At 41.2% G+C, this 21791-nt stretch overlaps 1 protein-coding gene across 9 annotated transcripts in view; it reads left to right on the top strand.

The window, feature by feature from the left end:
* The window catches only part of PTPRT (protein tyrosine phosphatase receptor type T), a 677999-nt gene that overhangs the window by 325141 nt on the left and 331067 nt on the right, over nt 1-21791 (top strand). The window lies entirely within an intron of this gene.

Below are 21791 nucleotides of genomic sequence, written 5' to 3'. Positions count from 1 at the left end.
TTTGGACAGTTCCCTTGGTGTGATTTGTCATGGCAGCTAACAGGATACAAGGTCTTTAGTATAAGAAAAATGTACACTGGTAGAGACCCGTCATGGGTACAGCTTCCAGTAGTTTGTTTGGATTGTATCTGCTAATAGTGGTTGTCTCTGAGTCAGTGTTTTGGGAATGGAGGCCTGATTTTTTGTTAAAGCAAGTACTTGAAGTAGTGATGCCTACAAAGACTTTGGGACTCCATTTTGTCATACTGTACTCGCTGTTTTTGTATTTTATGTATATATGTTATTTAGACAGTTTTGTTAATAAAAGGTCTCCTTTGGCCATTAATCTCCAGTTTGTGTCATTTATGTCACATGGGTAAGGTATTAGGGGAGTGATGGTCAAGCAGTTGGAGGGACAAATCATCTTTCATACCCTAGTCATGTGCAGTGACTATCAAGGGCTGATACCTAATTGCAGACATGGGAGTAAGTCACACATGTGCAAGTCACAAGCAAGTCTCAAGTCTTAACCTTCAAGTCTCAAGCAAGTCCAAAGTTACTGTGGCAAAAAGCAAGCAAGTCAAGTCGAGTCCCTGCTAGAAGTCAAGCAAGTCAAGTCAAGTCATTTATTTTGGTCAAGTCACAAATCAAGTCAAAATACTGATCTACCCCAATTTTTACCTTTAAATCAGTTAAAAGTCAGTGGTCAGGAAAGCTTTTAATTTATTTTCAACATTAACAAAACTGCTTAGTGCTTTTTTCTTGGCATATTAAAGAAACAGTTTGAATGCCCAAACAGCTCAAAATCCTTCGTCCGGTCATGTTTCAACACCACAGTCACTAAAAACATGTTAAGTATTTCCATTGTTAAACAACCAATGTCCTAAAAATCAGAACACACTGAGGTGTTTTAAGTGACTGTGGTGTCAGAAACATAACAGGCACATTCATTTTGCTTTAACACATCTTGAGAAAATGCAAATATTTAATAACTTAAAAAGTAAAGTCATTTTGGGTCATATGTCTCAAGTCAAAGTCAAGTCTCAAGTCATGAATACCAAGTCAAAGTCAAGTCGAGTCTTTTATTAATTTTAGTCAAGCAAGTTTCAAGTCCTCAAACCGGTGACTTAAGTCTGACTTAAGTCAAGTCATGTGACTCAAGTCCCCCACCTCTGCCAAATTGAGCTTTAACAGTGGTGTGGTGTTAAGAAAATAACTGGTTCTGATTTGCTGCTCAAAGTAGCATTTGAAAAATAGTGGAGTCCTCAAAGGACCCCTATGCAAGACCAATTATTGCCCCTCCTTTCCCCTTTCCAACTGCTAACAAAATGATTACACTTATTCCTTGCGCAGTAGTTGACAGCTAGATAAAAGTGAGCCATGTCCGGGTTTACATGGCAGTAGGGTGGTATCCGTACCCATAGAATGCCTGAAGGTAAAAAAAAAAAAAAGGTCACCCTTTACAGCCACTTTAAATTAAATATCTGTTTGATAAGTGCAAAAAAAAAAACCCTTAATCATATCAGAAATTCATTGTGTATCCTCTGCACACTTCTTGTGCTACATCAAAGCCCCCCCCCCCCTTATATTGGTTTACAGAATATATTAGCTTTTATGTGATAAAGATCTAAGAGTGGGAGCGGTTTAGCAAAGGACACTGGACAGGGCTGACACCACTCAGTCCACAAAATTTCTGTGTGTTGTGGGCTGAAGAACTGAGTGCATTTTTGACAGAGCATTCGTTATTTTTCTGTATTTACAGGTTCTTTAAAAGGATAAAATGCAGGGAAATGTACATGTATAGCAGAAATGTACTGCATATTTTTTTTGTCTACCTACCTAGGTTTAATATGTTGTTGTATTAGATGACAGGTCCACTTTAAAGGGAAAATACATGTCCTGAATGAGCTAGACGGGATGTCAAACTGGTGGCCCTCCAGCTGTGGCAGAACTACAAGTCCCCATCATGCTTCTGCTTTTGGGAGTCATGTTTGTAACTGTCAGCCTTGCAATGCCTCATGGGACTTGTAGTTCTGCAACAGCTGGAGGGCCACCAGCTTGACACCTGTGTAGGCCCGTACACACGATAAGAAAATCGGAAGGGAAATTTCGTCTGACAAGCGATCTGCCGATTTTCGGATTGTTAGTGTAGTGCTTTCAACAGCCGATTACGGATTTTCGGAAGACAAAAACTGGATGTGCAGGCTATAAAATTTTTATTGTACGTCAACACAACGTCCGATTTTCGCTTAATTAGTACAATTTTCGTCTGAAAAAAATCTTAAGAGCAAGACTAGGCATACCCAGAAACGAAAGAACACATACAAAAACAATTCAACACCTGGCATCACTTCTGAAGTAGAATTCTGTCGTAGGAGAATTTTCGTATGAAAGTAACCTCTTCACTTTCGACATGAGACTAGCATGCAACAAAAAATGGACGACAGATCATTCGATAATCTGATCATGTGTGCAAGGTTTAAGAGGGTGTTTTTTTTAATATTAATATAAAATTGTAGAGACATACTGCATACTGTATGTTTTTGTATACCTGTCTTTTGTGTCTACCTAACCAGGTTTGATATGTTGTTGAGCTAGAGGATGTTTTTCAATATTAATGTATTGAACCAAAATTTAAAGTGGAAGTCAAGGCACCAGAAGAAGGGCATGGCTTAGTAGAGAGATGATTATTAAATAAATGTAAATCCTTACTTTTAAAAATAAACTGTAAAAGAACCCTAAAATCCTTCTATAATAGGGTCACTTGACCCAGGTGCCCTGCTACCTATTTCAAAAGACAAAGCTTAGGGGGACAGATTGTTTCAATGGCTGAAGTCAATAATCTGATGTATGACACCGTGAAGAGTTGTGCTCAATAAAATATTTAAAACCTAAGTCCACCCCCCCCAAAAAAAAAAAGATTCCACCCATCTGGCAGCATGCAAGGGTTCTTCTCCCCTGCAGCAGCTGCCAAATTTTAAAATGGTATGGCTGTGAGGGGCTCTGGGATCTGTGAGGGAATGAACTACACGTTCCATCTTCCACTGTGGCAGATGGACTTGTATTTGACAATTGAATATAAATGGAGATATAGGTGGATGGCCTATTGGTTGCAAACCTACCAATACATGGCCATCACCCCACTTGTAGTCCATTGACCCTTCCTCCAGTTTTCTAATGGAAGCCCATACCTTGGTATTCACAGAGAGCTGGAGGAAGAATCTGTAGGAGTCAGATATTGCTCCCATGATTCACTTATAGAGGTTTGAACACTTTGCAGGCTCATTTGCAAAAAAAATAAAAAAAATGATAAATGCACATTTTTCTTTCCTGCAAAAAATTGTAAATGTATTAATTTTTTTGGAAAAGGTGGACTTAGACTTCAACCACTTGACCTTCAGAACATTTACCCCCTTCATGACCAGGCCATTTTTTGCAATAAGGCACTGCGTTACTTTAACTGACAATTGCGTGGTTGTGCGATGCTGTACCCAAATAAAATTGATGTCCTTTTGACAGAGCTTTCAAATAGAGCTTTCTTTTGGTGGCATTTGATCAGATTTTTTTGCGCTATAAACAAAAAAAAGACTGACAATTTTGAAATATATATATTTTTTACTTTCTACTATAAAACATATCCAACAAAAAATGCAAAATATCTAATTTCTTCATAAATTTAGATTTATGTATTCTACTACATTTTTTTGGTAAAAAAAAATCCCAATAAGCGTATATTGATTGGTTTGCGCAAAAGTTATAGCATCTACAAACTAGGGGACATGTTTATTTATTTTTATTTATTTATTTTTTACTAGTAATGGCGGTGATCTTTTAATAAATGTATCTTAGGAATACATTTTTTTGCCACCTATCATGTGTAAAGGTTTTTACTTTGGATTAGTATATTGGATCATTTTTAAAAATGTACTTTGACAGCTCAAGAGAACCACACATAGAGCTCTATGACTGCGTGTGTGTATGTGTGTGCACGCATGACCTCAGAATGACGTTGGGTCATGCATTTTAAAAATGGGTGACTTTGATTGAGAGAGTAAACCAACCCTGTGTTTGAGGGCCCCCCCTGAACCTAAAGTGCCTTGGCACCCCCCAAGGTTTCAATCTGACCCTATCTATGAGCAAGGGCAGATAAGGAAAGGTGCTGATGTCAATTGGGGGTTCTGTCCCCTAGCACACATTCTGAACCATGGTTGCCCCATCATTGGTGGAATTTCTGCCATTTTATTGTGGTACTGCCCACTTCTACAACACATAGAAACTGTTACACAGACTGGGACTGGGACATAGTGCCTTATACAGTGCCTACAGTATTCATACCCCTTGATATTTTTAACATTTTGTCATGTTACAACAAAAAACGTAAATGTATTTTTTTGGGATGTTAAGTGATAGACCAACACGAAGTGGCACATAATTGTGAAGTGGAGGGAAAATGAGCACTTCACAGAGTACTGTTCTAACCATCATCTGAAAATGGAAAGCGTATGGCATAACTGCAAACCTACCAAAACATGGCCATCCATCTAAGCTGACAGACCAGGCAAGGACAGCATTATTCGGAGAAGCAGCCAAGTGGCCCATGGTAACTCCGGAGGAGCTGCAGAGATCCATAGCTCAGGTAGGAGAATCTGTCCACAGGACAACTATTAGTTGTGCACTCTACAAATCTGGCTTTTATGGAAGAGTGGCAAAGAAGAAAGCTATTGTTGAAAGAAAGCCATAAGAAGTCCTGCTTGCAGTTTGTGAGAAGCCATGTGGGGGACACAGCAAATATGTGGAAGAAGGTGCTCTGGTCAGATTAGACCAAAATTTAACTTTTTGGCCAAAAAGCAAAATGCTATGTGTGGTGGAAAACTAACACTGCACATCACCCTGAACACATCAACCCCACCATGAAACATGGTGGTGGCTGCATCATGTTGTGGGGATGCTTTTCTTCAGCAGGGACAGGGAAACTGGTCAGAGTTCATAGGAAGATGGATGGAGCCAAATACAGGGACATCTTAGAAAAAAAAAAACTGTTAGAATCTGCAAAAGACTTGAGACTGGGGTGGATATTCACCTTCCAGCAAGACAACTACCCTAAACATACAGGCAGAGCTCCAATGGAATGGTTTAGAGCAGGGATCCTCTAACTATGGCCCTCCAGCTGTTGCAGAACTACACATCCCATGAGGCATTGTAAAACTCTGCGATTCCCAGGCATGACTAAGTGTGATGGGAATTCTAGCTCCTGAACAACTGGAGGGCCATAGTTTGAAGACCCCTGGTTTAGATCAAAACATATTCATGTGTTTGAATGGCCCAGTCAGAGTCCAGACCTAAATCCAACTGTCAATCTGTGGCAAGACTTGAAAATTGCTGCTCATAGATGCTCTCCATCCAATCTGACAGAGCTTGAGCTATTTTGCACAGAAGAATTGGCAAAAATGTCACTCTCTAGATGTACAAAGCTGGTAGAGAGTAGGGATGATCAAACTTTTCAAAAGTTCGGTTCGACCAGAACACCCGAACTTCCCGAAAGTTCGGCCCGGATTTCAGAACCCCATTGAAATCAATGGGACCCAAACTTCTGTAATCAAAAAACACCATTTTGAAGCCCTAAAACCCAAAAAAATCCCCTAAAAAGTGCCTAGGGTTCTGGGTAATGCTCCAGGGACTATTAATCACACAAAAAAAAGTTCTTAAAAATTGTCATTTTTGATAGAGAGCCAATTATTGAAAAAATTATTAAAAAAAAAAAAAGAGATTTCTTTGGATTTAGTGTCTGGGGGGGGGGGGGGTCTAAAAAGTGTACCTGTGAAGTTTCAGCTCTGTAGCATGTCCAGAACCAGAAACAAAAATTTTGTTTGTATTAGAATTGCAATAGAACAGAATAGTGGCTCCGCTATTTTCACACCTTGCCGGTTTAGTAGCAGGCGTTTTTTTGGGCATTTTTTGGGGGTCTTTGGAGGCAGGCATAACATCAGAACTTCTGTGTAGGGGTATATATACACACACACATGTATGTATATACACATACACATATATAGGTGTGAAAGTAGCAGAACACTATGCTTGTGCTAATGAAATAATTAACACCCATATGGCTTCTCTGCTATAACACCTATATATGTGTATGTGTATAAATACATATAAGTGTGTGTGTATATATACCCCTATATAGAATTTCAGATGTTTTTCCTGCCTCCAAAGACCCCCAAAAAATGCCCAAAAAAAAACGCCTGCTACAAAAATACACCTGGGCGTTTTTGTAGCTGGCGATTTTTTGGGCATTTTTTGGGCGTCTTTGGAGGCAGGCATAACATCTGTACTTCTGTGTAGGGGTATATATACACACACACATATGTATATATACACATACACATATATAGGTGTGAAAGTAGCAGAAACCTATGCTTGCGCTAATGAAATAATTAACACCCATATGGCTTCTCTGCTATAACACCTATATATGTGTATGTGTATAAATACATATAAGTGTGTGTGTGTATATATACCCCTATACAGAAGTTCTGATGTTATGCCTGGGCATTTTTTGGGGGTCTTTGGAGGCAGGGTATGATTACTTTTTCAAAACACTGTATATCAAGAATGCTGGCTGCAGATATAAAATATTGATGGTAAAGTACATTTTTTAGAGGTCAGAATTGCTGAAGATAAAAAAAAAAAAAAAAAATGCCCTCATTTTCACTTTAGGTTTTTCACAGTGACATCTTGCATGAACTAGAGCCAATAAAACTTTAAGTGTACTTGGGTCTTTGAAACATTGTCAGCAAAACTGATCGGTCACCTGCTGTGGCCTGTCCAATCATGTTTGAAGACAGTCTTTAAAATGCAAAGCTTGCTTTTTGCAGTTTCTTGACTGTCAACCTGGGTGAAATGTTTATTACAGCGAGCAAATTATGAGTATCTACTGAACTGTCGGGGTCCTTTGCGTTGAACTGCCACAGTTCTGATGTTGGTTGGAAGGGAGTTTGTTGGGAATGTTGTGTTTCTGGAAATCCCCTCTAATTAAATGTGTCTATTCTGACAATCAACATGTAAAGATTTTTATTTATAATGCACAGTACTGCGATTTACAAAGCATAAATTGTGTGATTGCTTTTCTCTTAAATATTCTGGTTTTCAATTAGGTATTTGGGATGGTTGGCAAACAGCATAATGCTTTTAACATATACATTACCTCCTAGTGCTTACAGTTGGGTTATAATTCAAGAAGGATTAAGACAGAGAGTGATGTTCAAAGAACAGCCAATCAGAATTCAGTTTTATCTGACTGTGTGAGGTTAATATGATTGGTTGCTTTGAGACATTGCCCATCCTAAATCTTTACACTATTTCACTGGAGACGGTCGTAGGTATTAAGCTGTGGGGTTACAGAAATCCCAATAGTAAATGGATGGGGAACATTGATTTTAACAACTAAGCAAGCCGGAAAGATTACAAACACTACAAAAGCCAATTAAAGAAAATCTGTGCTGAACAACAACGTAGGCTACCACTTTCGACTTTAAAAAAATGCTAGTTTCCCAGATGTCATGCTGATCCAGTGACTAACAAGATATCATAAATATTAAATGTGTTGTGTATAGATATCGTGATCCAATCCAATAATGCCACATAAATGATCCTAACACATACGCAAAAAAATCAGAAAAACAGTGCTTGCTAAAAAAAAAAATGAATGACAAATACAATGCTTCGGGTGCTTGAAAAATGTGCTAGATGCAATATATCAGCATTTAAAAAATACAAGTGCAGAGAATTTTTTTAGTAAATAAATAAATGTGCAAAATGTCAATGTGCTGAAGAGAATAATTCAATTCATAAATAAATTCATACAGTAATAAAGTTCTTTGAATGTCCAAAAAGGCTGTGCAAAAGTGCTCAAAAAAGGTGCTCAAGTGCCTTATTTTCTTAGTGCTGGAACTGGAAGGTGCTCATTTGTGTAAAGGTGCCGCTTTCCCCACTTGCACCCCTACTCACCAGAATTGGAGACCCTCTCTGCGCCAAATGTAGCCTTAATGGTGAGTATGGAGTCCTTGGTACCATCCAGCAATAACGTTTACTTCACGTGACCAAGGAAAACTCCGCCAAGGAAAATATTATTGGTCACTTGAAGTAAACGTTATTGCTGGATGGTACGCAAGACTCCATACTCACCATTAAGGCTATATTTGGCCTCGAGAGGGTCTCCAATTCTGGTGAGTAGAGGTGCAAAACGGGAGAGTGGCACCTTTACACGGATGAGCACCTTCCAGCACTAAGAAAATAAGGCACTTGAGCACTTTTGCACAGCCTTCTATGAACTTTATTACTGTATGAATTTATTTATTAATTGAATTATTTATTCTCTTGAGCATATTGCGCATTTTTCACATTTATTTATTTATTTACTAAAAAAATTCTCTTCACCTGTATTTTTTAAATGCTGATATATTGCATCTAGCACATTTTTCAAGCACGTGAAGCATTGTATTTGTCATTCATTTTTTTTTTTTTTTTGTCATTTTTTTTTTTTTTATTTTTTTTTTTGTCATTCATTTTTTTATCAAGTGCTGTTTTTATATAATTTTTCTGTCTATTCCCCTATTGGGTGAACAGCAGCTGCTCATTGCGTTTTAGTAATTAACCAAGCGCGGGATATTACAAAAAATGTATAACTTATGCAGTGACTTTCAAACCAGTATGTCCATAATTATAGAAATTACTAGGTACAAAAAGTCCCAACGTAAAAAAAAGAAAGAGAAGGATTCCTCCAATCAGTGTAAGTGAATCAACTTAAACCAACAAACAACCCTGTGCACCAGTCATCAAGATCCACACTGCCGCTTATCAGATAGCTAGACCCCAATATTTTAGAGGTGTGAGAACCCTTTTTTTAGGGAAACAACCGTGGATGAATAAATGGATGGATGACAGTGGTGATTGCTCCTTAAGCTTGGCACTGCCTTCTCCCAGGCTCTCCTATTCAGAGCTTACTACAAGGATTGCTCACAAGAATGCCCCCTAATTATCCAAACAGAAGGAAAAAGGACAGGAGATAATCTAATAGTGAAGCACATTCCGCTTCTTATTTTTTGCATAAAACATACCATATACGCACAAGATGAAAGACATTCAGAGCTTTACATAGAATTCAACAAGCTCCATTGGCGGGAGTGATAATGTCACCATTTGGCTCTGCCCTACGCATTTCATCCAAAAAGGATGTCTTCCAAGGGGCTACGGAGTATCGTTCTGGGTCCTTTACACTGATGGTCACTATAGTATTGCCTACAGTTATGGCTACTGAAGTGCTCCCTTACATTTTTGGTCAGTGGAAAATAATCCCTTCAGATTAATGGTCAGTGGGAGAAGGACCATCTTATATTGGTGGTCAATAGGAGAAGGACCACCTTACACTGTTGGTCAATAAGAAGAATGCTCCTCATTTTGGCAGTCAGTGGCAAGAATGCCCATTACACTAGTGGTCAGTAGGAAGAATGCCTTCTTCTTTGGTGGTCAATGGAGTAGGTTCTCCTGAGATTGGTGGCCTGTGGGAGAAGAACCACATTACACTGGTGGTCAGTAGAAGATTTCCTCTTTCTTTGGTGGTCAATGGAGTAGGCTTTCCTGAGATTGGTGGCCAGTGGAAGAACCACATTACACTGGTGGTAAATGGAAAATCTCTCCCTACATTGGTGATCAGTAAAAGAATGTCCCTTACAGAGACCTAAACAGTCATTGGTGTCAGTTGTTAGCTATTTGAGATTCAGAAAATGGCCATTGCTGAAGAAACCCCTAGCAACAGCTGGGGGAACCCTATGGCTCCACAGTTGTTGTGAAAGAATAAATGAAAGTGCGTCTATACCAAAATGTTTTTTTCATTATTATTATAAAGTGGGGAAGGATTAGAACTGTTGTTAGGTTTTAATGCCCTTGAAGGATACATTAGAGGAATTCCTTCACTTCCTGTTGGGTAAACAGGGTTACACCCAGGACAGGAAGTGAGGGTTAATTTATAACCGCAACACAGCCAGAAGTAGAACATTTATTTTTGTTGTTTTATTGTTTTTTTTTAGTAGGGGAGTGCTAGAACCTCTGTCAGATTTTTATTGTCTGTTTCCTGCTACAGATTTTAACTCGCCTTTTGCCTGGCTAAAGGTTGTCAACAGAACAGTAAAGGGGAAATCTCTCTAACAGAGCCACAAATTACAATAAATGCTACCAGAGGTTCTGTTCTTTAAAATTTTGTTCAAAGCTAAAATAAAAAAATAACCTTTGGGTATAGATACTAGTGATTGACCGATATCGGTTTTTCGTTGCCGATACCGATATTTTGGCCAAGCATATCGGTATATGCGCCGATATTTTTGTACATTTAAAAATGTATTTATTTTTTTTTTTTGACAGGTACTTTTGTGGAGGGATCTGGGGGTCTAAACGACCCCAAACCCCTCCTCTGCACTTAAAAGCATTCAAAGCGCCAAGTTTGGCTGCTTTTAATGCTGTCATTTTTTTTAATCGGTCGCCAGTACCCGGAAGTGATGTCATAACATCACTTCCGGGTTTTAGCATGGAGACCCGATCAGACCCGAATACGGCTTTGACTGGGTCTTCTCTTCGCGGCCGTGCAGGCTGGTTGCCCGGGTCTCCCGTCCCACGCGGAAGGCGGCGGGAGGGAGGGGACATCCCCTCCCGCTCCTTGTAATGACAGCTGAGAGGCTTCTCAGCCGCATCAGTTGTCATTACAAGACAGCCGACCGTCGGCTTTGGACGCGGGTTCCGGGGTGATGCCTCTAGCTGCAGGCATCACTCTGGTACAGCACTTTCCCGAAATATCGGTAATATCGGTCACCTTGGTGGCTGATTCAGATATATCGGGGAAAGTGCAGATCGGCCCTCGATATATTGGCTTTGCCGATAATCGGTCTATCTCTAATAGATACAGTTAAATTTGTTTGAAATATGTAGAGAATACATTAGGTATCTGGATCAGATCCCTGGAGTCTGCACCTTTAAAGACAAAGCAGCAATGACCCCCATATTAAGGTCACTTTAAAACAGACAGCCAGGCAGATATTACAGTGCATCCATTAATTTAGTTATTTACTTAATAACAACGTACTACATTTTTTTTTTTAATGCAGTGAGTATAAGTATATACTGTATATATGGAAGAAAAGGGCAGAGTGAGCAGAAGGATATGTTTATTAGTCCTCTGTTTCTCCTTCATTGTCCACTCACAGACTTGTAGAACAGTGGTGACCAAACATCATTGCTTAAATATGAACTTTTTTTGCATGGTTGGTGGGCACTTGCCATCCATACTTTAGGGTTTCCTTAATCACCTACTTTTATTAATCTGCCCTTGTGTTTATGCATTTGTAAGACTGTAGTAGGACACTTGTTTGTAACTCTTTTGGAATCAAAAAGGATTATGAACGGTTACATGATCTTTGTAAAGCACGGTAAAATATTTTGCATATCTACATCTGTCTATAGTATTCTGTATCTGTGTACATTTGTGGTATACAGAAGATGTATCCTTAGTCCTCTCCCTATAAAACATCTGTCATTCCTGTTTCTTCTATCTATAGAGTCCCCTTTTCTGACACCTGCCTTCTAAGCGTCACCCAGCTCTCTGTTCCTTCCAACCCTTCCACGCCGCTCTCTCTGGGGCCCTCTTGTCTTTATTTTAGACAGTGTGTTACTCCCAGCATGTATCCTAATTCTTCCATCCCTCCTGCTGTCTTCTCACTGCCATGTTGGATCTCCGGCAGCGTGTTACTGTGTTATTATTATTGTCTTCATTTCTTCAAGCCCCCCGCTGTATTTTTAGATTTAATCTAACACCTCATTACCGGAGATGTCAGAAACAGAAAGTGGGGAGTAAGAACTGGTGTAAAAATGGATTGGGGCTAATGAGAAAATATATGACATTTTGATGCAGAATTAAGGCAGGAAACAGTTAAAGAGACCCTGACATTGTGTAGAAAAATTAAAAAATAAGATGCTAAATGTGAAAAGAGGTCTTTTAATACCTAAAGCAACACAGTACATCCTATTAGAGTGAGTGGGACCCCCACGGTGTCCTCACGTGATGCGGAAGACTTCCTGACCGGTTTGTGGATTTTATTGTACTTTTTAATAAACTTCCTAATTGTTATCATCCACTGGCTGTCCTTTATCCAGAGGTATCAGTTCTACACTACATTGCTATGCGCCATCCCTCCTTCCAGTCCTTTAATACTTACCTGTCCTGCTGCCCAAACCGCTATTCTCATCTGTACTTAAAGTCTGGGCAAAAAGTCAGCAACTACAAATACTGTAGCTGCTGACTTTTAGTATAAGGACACCTACCTGTCCAGGGATCCGGCAATGTTCAATTAGCTTCAGGTGCAGGTGCCGGAATCTTCACTAAGAGAAACCAGCAGTGAAGCCTTCAGGCTTCACAGCCGGTTTCATACTGCACATGAATGACTCGCTGTACTCTCTAAATGGTCCCGCCATCTTCTGGGACCTGTGTGTGCCCCAGAAGGCAAAGGCAGTGGCAGTGGCGGGGGGGAGGGGCCGGAAATACTTGATACTTGATCGCCACAGTGATCTTACCCAGAAGTTGGAGCCAGTACCTGTTAAAACCAGGTACCCCCCCCCCCCCCCCCAAAAAAAAAGTGCTAAATGTGGCAGTGGAGGAGGGAGGATGTGAACAAGCGGAGTTTCCCCTTTTGAGTGGAGCTCCGCTTTAAGAAACATTGCTGCCTGAAGAATCTTCTAAATCTGTGCTTCTCTCTGCTAAGTCCAGTGTTGGATGTGTAGCGTTCTGCCAAAAAATAGACTCAATTTAGGTTTTGGCTCCACTGTACTCAGTGGGGTAGTGATCTGTTTTTTTTTTTTTGGTCTGGTCATTTTTTCCTAGGCTTCATGGTTGATTACTCCTGACTGCTTCTGGAAGAAACTTCCATAGAATAGAGTATGAGGGTAAGCCACTGAATTTATGAATATTTATCTACTCTTAGCCAATCCCAAGGTAGGGGGTGCCCAGAAGGAGGCTGAAGAGGTGAGAAATGTTTGGGAGACCTGATCAGTGTCTTGTCCTGGGGCTGATACAGCCTGTGTACTGGAGTTTCTGTGTGGGTTCTGGGCTGAGGGCCTGGATAAGAGATGCTAAAAAGGATTTTTGCTGGAGGCCATCATCTTGGAGTCTGGTCTGGAGAAAGACGGTTGTCTCCCTCACTGAGGTGGGTTGCATGAAAGCCGGGTGGCAGACAGCTGTCCTATGCTGTTGCGAGTAAGACAAAGATTATGACTCTCAGGTGTGCATTTGCTACAGGGAATTCACAGAGGTTATTGGATGAACTAAGTCTGCTCTTACAGAAACTGGCCATTCCCTGTTACCTCCAGTAAATAAATGTAGGGTGTTCTACACATCTACCATTCCAATCATGCTGCAGTCAGCTGGAACCCGTCCACAGTTCCAATAGACAAAACAATATAAAGTAGCTTCAGTACTCTTCTTCCCTATTGAGGCTCTTTTCACACTGGCGGAGTCCACCAGCGGATCCGCCTGCTTAGTGGCTGATCTCTCTGCTGATCCCCACTGAGCAGGTGGATGATAGGTCAGTGTCCACTCCGCTGATGCAAAGTGGACACGGACACAGCCGGCTGTCCTTTATGGGCTGTGTCTGGATCCTGCGGATTGGATCTAATGACAGCCAGATGGAAATGGACAGGCGGTCATCTCCATCAGACTGTCACCCAAACCAAGCCGCAGTTTTTAGCGGACTGGATCGGATGTGTGGGTGTCAACAGACACATGTCCTTTGACATCCACCGCTCCATAGAGGTAAATTAGTGGTCCAATTGAGTCCACCTAAAAAATGAAAGGCAGACCAAAATGGTCCACCCATTTTAATGGGGACTAATCCATTAATAGTAGTAATGTTACAACATTTTCAAAATAGGCCAAAGAGAGCAACGGTTTTGGGTCTATTAGCTCAACCCCTCCTTAAGCTTGTTGTCTAACCTGAATAACTTTACAACAATACATAACCGGAACTGACATCCATTCCTCAAGTTTATCCCTTACCAGATTCTTCTCAGATTGGTTGTCTATCGTAGAGTGGACCTAGGAACTATATCTCATCATTAAACCCTTAAGTGAACTCATATCATACTAGAAATAAACCGGGCACCAAAATTTACTAAAACTATATTAAAAAATATGCAAATGCACTTTTGAATGGATGTCAGTTTCAAGTGTCCATATTTAAGGCAATTGTAAACTGATTAAGGGTAGACAACACGTTTGAGGAAGGAAATGAAAAGAGATGAAACTCTAAAACTAGAAAACTAGAAAGAAAATGCTCCACTTAAGGCTATAGTACCCACACTTTCACCCATATCAAGAATATATTCCTTGTAGCCATTGGCCGCTAACATAGAGAACTACAGCAACTCCAGAAAAAGAAAGGGAAGCACTCACTGTGTTAATCGCCTCAAGTTCATTTATCGATTGTCTAAAAGTACAGACCAGTCCATCCACGGTACAAACACTCCAATGTATTTCACTCGACAAGGATTTAATCATATGACTATGCACCTTGTCAAATAAAGCATATTGTTTGTATTTCAGATGGACGGGTCTTTACTGTTCGGTTATTGAATAAATAGACTTGAGGCCATTAATACAGTGAGCAGTTCCTGTTACTTTCCAGAAGCTTGAGAAAGGGTTGAGCTAATAAACTCAAAACTGTTGCCACTTTCTTTGTGTATTTTGAAAAAGGTTGTAACATTGCTACTATTGATGGGTTGTTAAAGAGGAAGAGAGCTGCAGCTACTTTGTTTTCATATACACTGCTATGAAAAATTAAAGGAACACTTTTTAATCAGAGTAGAGCATCAAGTTAATTAAGCTCCTAGGATATTGATCTGGTCAGTTAAGTAGCAGAGGGGTTTGTTAATCAGTTTCAGCTGCTTTGGTATTAATGAAATTAACAACAGGTGCACTGGACGGGCAACAATGAGACAACCTCCAAAACAGGAATGGTTTTACAGGTGGAGACCACTGACATGTTTTTTCCCTACTCAACTTTTCTGACTGTTTTTCACTTGTTTTGCATTTGGCTAGGGTCAGTGTCAATACTGATAGCATAAGGCGATACCTAGACCCTGTAGAGGTTGCACAGGCAGTCCAACTTCTCCAGGACTCCAGGATGGCACATGAATTCATGCCATTGCCAGGAAGTTTGCTGTGTCTCCCAGCACAGTCTTAAGAGCATGGAGGAGCTTCCAGGAGACAGGCAGTTACTCTAGGAGAGCTAGACAGGGCTGCAGAAGGTCCTTAACCCATTAACAGGACTGGTATCTCCTCCTTTGTACAAGGAGGAACAGGATGAGCACTTTCTACAAAATTTCCTCCAGCAGGCCAATGGTGTGAATGTCTCTGACCAAACAATCAGAAAAAAACTTTGAGGGTGGCCTGAGGACCCGACATCCTCTAGTGGGCCCTGTGCTTACTGCCCAGCACTGTGAAGCTCGATTGGCATTTGACATTGAACACCAGTATTGGCAGGTCCCACCACTGGTGCCCTGTGCTTTTCACAGATGGGAGCAGGTTCACCCTGAGCACATGTGACAGATATGAAGGATCTGGAGAAACCATGGAAAATATTATGCTGCTTGTAACATCGTTCAGCATGACTGGTTAGATGGTGGGTCAGTGATGGTCTGGGGAGGCGTATCCATGGAGGGACGCACAGACCTCTACAGGCTGGACAATGGCACCCTGACTGCCATTAGGTATCAGGATGAAATCCTTGGACCCATTGTCAGACCCTATACTGGTGCAATGGGCCCTGGGTACCTCCTCGTGTATGACAATCCCTGGCCTCATGTGGCAAGATTATGCAGCCAGTTCCTGGAGGATGAAGGAATTGATACCATTGAATAGCCCCCACGCTCGCCTGACCTAAATCCAAAAGAACACCTCTGGGACACTATATTTCAGTCCATCCGACGCCGCAAGGTTGCATCTGTTCAGGAGCTCAGTGATGCCCTGGTCCAGATCTGGGAGGAAATATACCAGGACACCATCTGAAATTTTTATAGGGTGGGGGGGATTTTTGCTAGTAGGGATAATTGGAGTGTATTTGTGCTAGGATTTTCTTTTTTTTTTGTGGGGGAGGGGGGGGGGGGTTGAGATTTGTGCTAGGAGGGGGAATAGGGTGGATTTGTGCTAGGAGGAGGGATTTAAAGTGGGGTGGAGAGGAGGTGTACTTGGAGAGGAAATCTGAGGGGTAGAGGATTTGTGCTAGGAGAAGTGACTTTTCTTTGGGGGGGGGGGGGGATTTGTGCTGGGGGAATTTTAGGAGAGGGGCGATGGTGGGCAAACATTTATGCTGGGAGGGGCAATTTCAGCAGGGGGGCTAATTTCTCCTGGGAGGAGGGGTAATTTATTTTTAGGCAGTAAGCATGAAGATTAGTGCTCAATTTTTTTTTTGGGGGGGGGGGGTGGGGTTTGCTAACACATAATTCTCATACGTTCTGGGGGGGCAGTTTGACGTGTTCGCCCTGGGCCTGGGCTCTAGATGGCCTTATTTTGCCACTGCACACAGGGATTACCAGAGACACCCTACAACGTGAACTCTCCTGATCGGAGTACCTGCCAGTGCTGAGCCAAACTGCAAGGGTCTTCCGTGTTGTGGCAGTTGCCCAAATGGGAAACCGTCATGTTTTTAACTGCAAGGTTTTTATACTGATTTTGTTAAAAATACAAATTTTATATATTTTAACTACAGTTTGTGCTTTAAAAGTCCCAATCACAATTGTTTTTGTATTTCTGTTTTGTATTACTCTGCAGTGTATGCATGCTCTTTGCCATTCTGACCCTGTTATGCATTATTGATTCTAGCGTTATGCCTGTTTGATAAACTCCAAATCACAGTTATCACCTGTCTCGGACACTGCTGGAGTAGAAACAGATGCATCACTCTTCAATGACAAGACAGTTAGCATGTCAGAGAAAATTTCTTCCTTTCGGATGCATTGAAGCAACAATAACAATGTAATTATATGAGTGTCAATACACTGCCCCCTCTTCATTTTTATCTCACGTTATACCTATGACGGGCTTTATTTATCTTATGTTTTTGTTCACAATTGTGTCCTTTAAAAAACAAATCAGCAGCGATAGCTTCCATATTTCCATCTTCAAAGGTGCTTCTGTGGTGCCCTGAAAGTTACTAGGCATCAGATCAGCCCATAGTAAAAATACGTCATTACTTCGAAGTTAAATACAGGGGTTATGGCAGTAGCTAGCTGCCATAACTAAAATATTCTTTTTTTTTACTATGGCCAATTCTCTTTCAAATAAAAGTGGTCTAGCGGGTGGATTTGCCAAGGATCAATTTTTGAAGCGGCAGGAGGGGCACCCCCCACCACCCCCACCCCTGCTGCTTCCCGATTCCCTGGCCTACCTGACAAACCGGTGAAGCCCAGAAACGATCCTGTGGGATCGATAGCTGGGTAGGGAGAAGAGCGAGGCCAAGATGCCCACCACTCATCTCTATGCCCTTAGAGGACGTCACTTCTCACTTCCGGTTCCGAGGCCATAGAAAATCATTTTTTTTTTTTTCAAATGAAAGTTCAAGTTTCTATTACAAGGGATGTTTACATTCCTTGTAATAGGAATAAAAGTGATCAAAAAAATAAATGAATAAAGGGACAGTGTAAAAAAAAAAGTAAAATAAATAAGAAAAGCATCCCATCCCTCCGTGCTCGTGTGCCACAAACGTTAGAGCAAGAGCAATAATTCTAGCGCAAGATTCAGGTAAAAGGCCAATGCACTATCAGTGAAGTAAGCGAAAGTGATCCAAAAAATATATATTAGTAAACAAGAATAATAATAAAGAAAAAAGCTGCCAATTTTGTAGTGTCACCACATACCATAAGTTAAAGAATTGTGAAATAAATCGGCACTAATTTCAAAGTGAATAAATAACTCATTAATATCACATGAAAAACTTAAAAACTTAAATAGTCATACAATCAATGAACTGAGCAAAAACATGTAAATATATATATATTATAATCTGAATGCATAAATGTCCATATAAAGTGCAGGTGCAAAGTATAATAAGATCTGATAATGTGAATAAATAAATAAAAATAAAATTCATATGAAAAAAGAGTCCATGTGCAAAGTGCAAGAAATATAAAAAAAAGGTGATCTAAACAAGTGATGTAAATTTTCACCGATGTGAGCAATTCCCCAACAGAATATCCGACACTGAGTGCAATGGCTGCTCACCTCCAGACTGACTAAATCAGACGTTGTTCAAAATTAACCAACTTCTTTGTATATAGCTTCAGTGATGACAGTAGGATGGCTGGTAGGATATAATAGATCAGTATCCCACAGATATCATTGGAAGGTCCTCTTTTATTCCTCCCTCATGCAAGGACATAATGGAAAAGGGGCTTCATGGTGTATTACAGCAAATTACTTTATTGAAAACAATAGTAAAAACTTACAATTCAGTTGTGGATAAAGTGCATATCAACAGGTTCCCGAAATAGCGGTGCAGTAAATCCGAACTACCGGTCACAGCCATGGAACGGAAGTGACGTCACCCGGCTCCTCCCGACGCCTTGCGTCACTACAACACGTGACTTTCTCAAGGGTGTTGTAGTGATGCAACGCTATTGCGGGAACCTGCTGATATGTACTTTATCCGCATTGATGCAGTAATTCATGCAAAACTAACCCCGACCAAGTATTGAGTGCATACTATACTGTACATGGACATACTTTTCAGTAAGCCAACATTTCTGTATTACAAATCTTTTTTTATGGGTCTTATGTAATATTTAAATTTTCTGAGATACTGAATTTTGGGTTTTCACTAGCACTTTCTAATTAGAATGTATCAAGTTAATTAAACTCCTGGAATATTGATCCGATCAGTTAAGTAGCAGAAGTGGTTGTTAATCAGTTTCAGCTGCTTTGGTGTTAATTAAAATAGATGAGCAGCAATGAGACGACCTCCAAAAACAGGAATGGGTTTTCAGGTGGAGGCCACAACATTTTTTTCCCTACTCATCTTTTCTGTCTGTTTTGCATTTGGCTAGGGTCAGTGTCAATACTGGTAACATGAGGCGATACCTGGACTCTATAGAGGTTGCACATGCAGTCCAACTCCTCCAGAATGGCACATCAATACGTGCCATTGCCAGAAGGTTTGCTGTGTAGACCAGCACAGTCTCAAGAGCATAGAGGAGATTCCAGGAGACAGGCAGTTACTCTAGGACAGTATCTGCTCCTTTGTGCAAGTAGGAACAGGATAAGCATTGCCAGAGTCCTACAAAATTACCTTCAGCGGGCCACTGGTGTGAAAGTCTCTGACCAAACAATCAGAAACAGACTTCATGAGGGTGGCCTGAGGGCCTGATGTCTTTTAGTGGGACCTGTGCTCACTGCCCAGCACCATGGAGCACAGTTCCACCAATCATGCCGATTGGCATTTGGCATTTAACACCAGAATTGGCCGGTCCAACACTGGCGCCCTGTGCTTTTCACAGATGAGAGCAGGGTCACCCTGAGAACATGTGAAAGACATGAAAGGGTCTGGAGAAGCCATCGAGAGCGTTATGCTGCTTGTAACATCGTTCAGCATGACCGGTTTGGTGGTGGGTCAGTGATGGTTTGGGGAGGCAAATCCATGGAGGAATGCACAGAACTCTATGACTGGGCATTGGCACCCTGACTTTCATTTGTTATCGGGATCAACTCCTTGGACCTATTGTCAGACTCTACACTGGTGCAGTGGGTCTTTGGTTCCACCTGGTGCATGACAATGCCCAGCCTCATGTGGCGAGAGTAAAAGACAGATACTTAATGGACACTGAGAATATGACTTGGATTGCTTCAAATGGTGTCTGTATTTACACTTATGCTAGTGTGTATTGTACTTCAATGGCAGAGACAGGCTCTCCTTATTGTTTCTGTATTGAGATGTGATGTGAATTCTGTTAAGCCTGTCTGTCCCATTGTTAAATGTTAATGAACTCACATATTGTTTCCGTCCAGATGGCTAGATAATTAGTTCAGGTTAATTCTATTTCTGTATACAATTTCATCTGCATATGATAATGTAATCAGGCAGCCCCTGACATGTATGTGGTAATCTGATCAGGAGGGGGAGGTCCAGGCTGTATATTAATTCTGTGTGACTGTTCAATGAACAGAAGGTTCCAGTACAAGCTAAGTTGTCGGCTAGCTTTGTATAGGGGCAGCTGGAAAATCTGATATCTATGTTCACGACTGGCAGGAAGCCGTATACTGACGGAAGTCCACAAGTACAGTGTGGTGGGTTGCGGTTCCAATATATATATTGTAAGGGATTAGCTCGGTGGTAGGCGTGGATGACCCCTTTGGGGGTGCGTTTTCACAGAGAGATAGCCCAAAAGTGCTTGCAAACAACAGGTTTATTCTTCAAACAAGTGCATGCAGCAAAACATCCAAAATAAAATAAAACAAAATAAATCCTTGCCTCTGTGGGCGGCTACCTTCTCACAACTGGAACCTGCCTAAGAAGTCTTTCCAACCTACTGTTGGGCCGACACTGCTGATCCTACAGCAGACACTCAAATGTCCATTTGTTTGCTTTTCACACAGCACAAACATTGTCCATTGAACATGTCCCTTTGTTTTCTTTCACACAGCACATGTCCATTTATAACAGGATCCTTTACTCTTCACACTCTTCACATGGAACACTTTGTCTTCTCACCTTTGAGACGTCTTCACTCGTGGTTACCCTCCTTAGCTTCACATCGCTGTAGGGGGTCTTCTCCCATGCTCACCAGCTTGTCGGGAGGCACACATCCGACTGTCCCCCTCTCCCAGCCTACACGGCGACAGGCGGCAGCAGTCCTTCTCCCATGCCCACCAGCTTCGGGAGGTACACGTATGTCTGTCCTCCTCTCCCAGCCTACACGGCGACAGGAGGCAGCACTCAATAGATTTTCTCTGGACAAATTATAGAGGCCTTGATCTCCTCATTCTGAACAGCTGAAGGCCTTTCAACTTCCTGCTGGCTAGCTCTGTAGCCAACACCCTAAATTAATTAATGGACTTTCTAAGTCAGCTGGAAATGTATCTCCTTCCTGTGACTACATTCCCAGATTTAGCTGACTTCCTGTTACATACCCCCCCCTCTTGTTTCAACCCTAGGGTTGGGACACAGATTTCCAGGCACGCATGTGTCAAGCACTGCTGACTCACTGATAAGCCTCCTATTATCCTCAAGCTTCCGGATGAAACTGTTTTGTCATCTTCATTGACGGATTTCTCATAAATGCCACACAGTTTGTCTCTCATCTCATATACACATTCTTCAACTGCATTTTTGGCATCATTTTGCTCCTTCTCGTTTCTGTCATCTTCATTGACAGCTTTCTCATAAATGTCAGACAGCTTGTCCCTCATAACCGTCTGTCCAATCCACCATGGAGGACCGTGATCCATAGGCAACTCAATTGGGCTAGTCTTAATGTCTTCAACATTCTTAAGACGCCTCTCTCTGCAATCCATAAATGTTTTCCACAAAACTTTGAGAACCTTTGCTTCACTAAGCTTTGTTCCAAGTAGGGACTCTTGACATCCCTCTGTGACTTGAGTTGCCTCTCCATACATCTGTACACAATCATTGACTTTTTGTTGTAAAAGGGAATGATCTTCCTTCTTGAGCTTTGCTTGCTCTAAGATGCTGTGCAGAGGATTTTCCAATTGAGACAACAGGCTGTCA

This window comes from Pelophylax lessonae (assembly GCF_965119305.1).
Source record: "Pelophylax lessonae genome assembly, chromosome: 11".
Lineage (NCBI taxonomy): Eukaryota > Metazoa > Chordata > Amphibia > Anura > Ranidae > Pelophylax > Pelophylax lessonae.
Note: the sequence above shows the minus strand (reverse complement) of the source record. Positions and strands in the feature narration are given on the sequence as shown.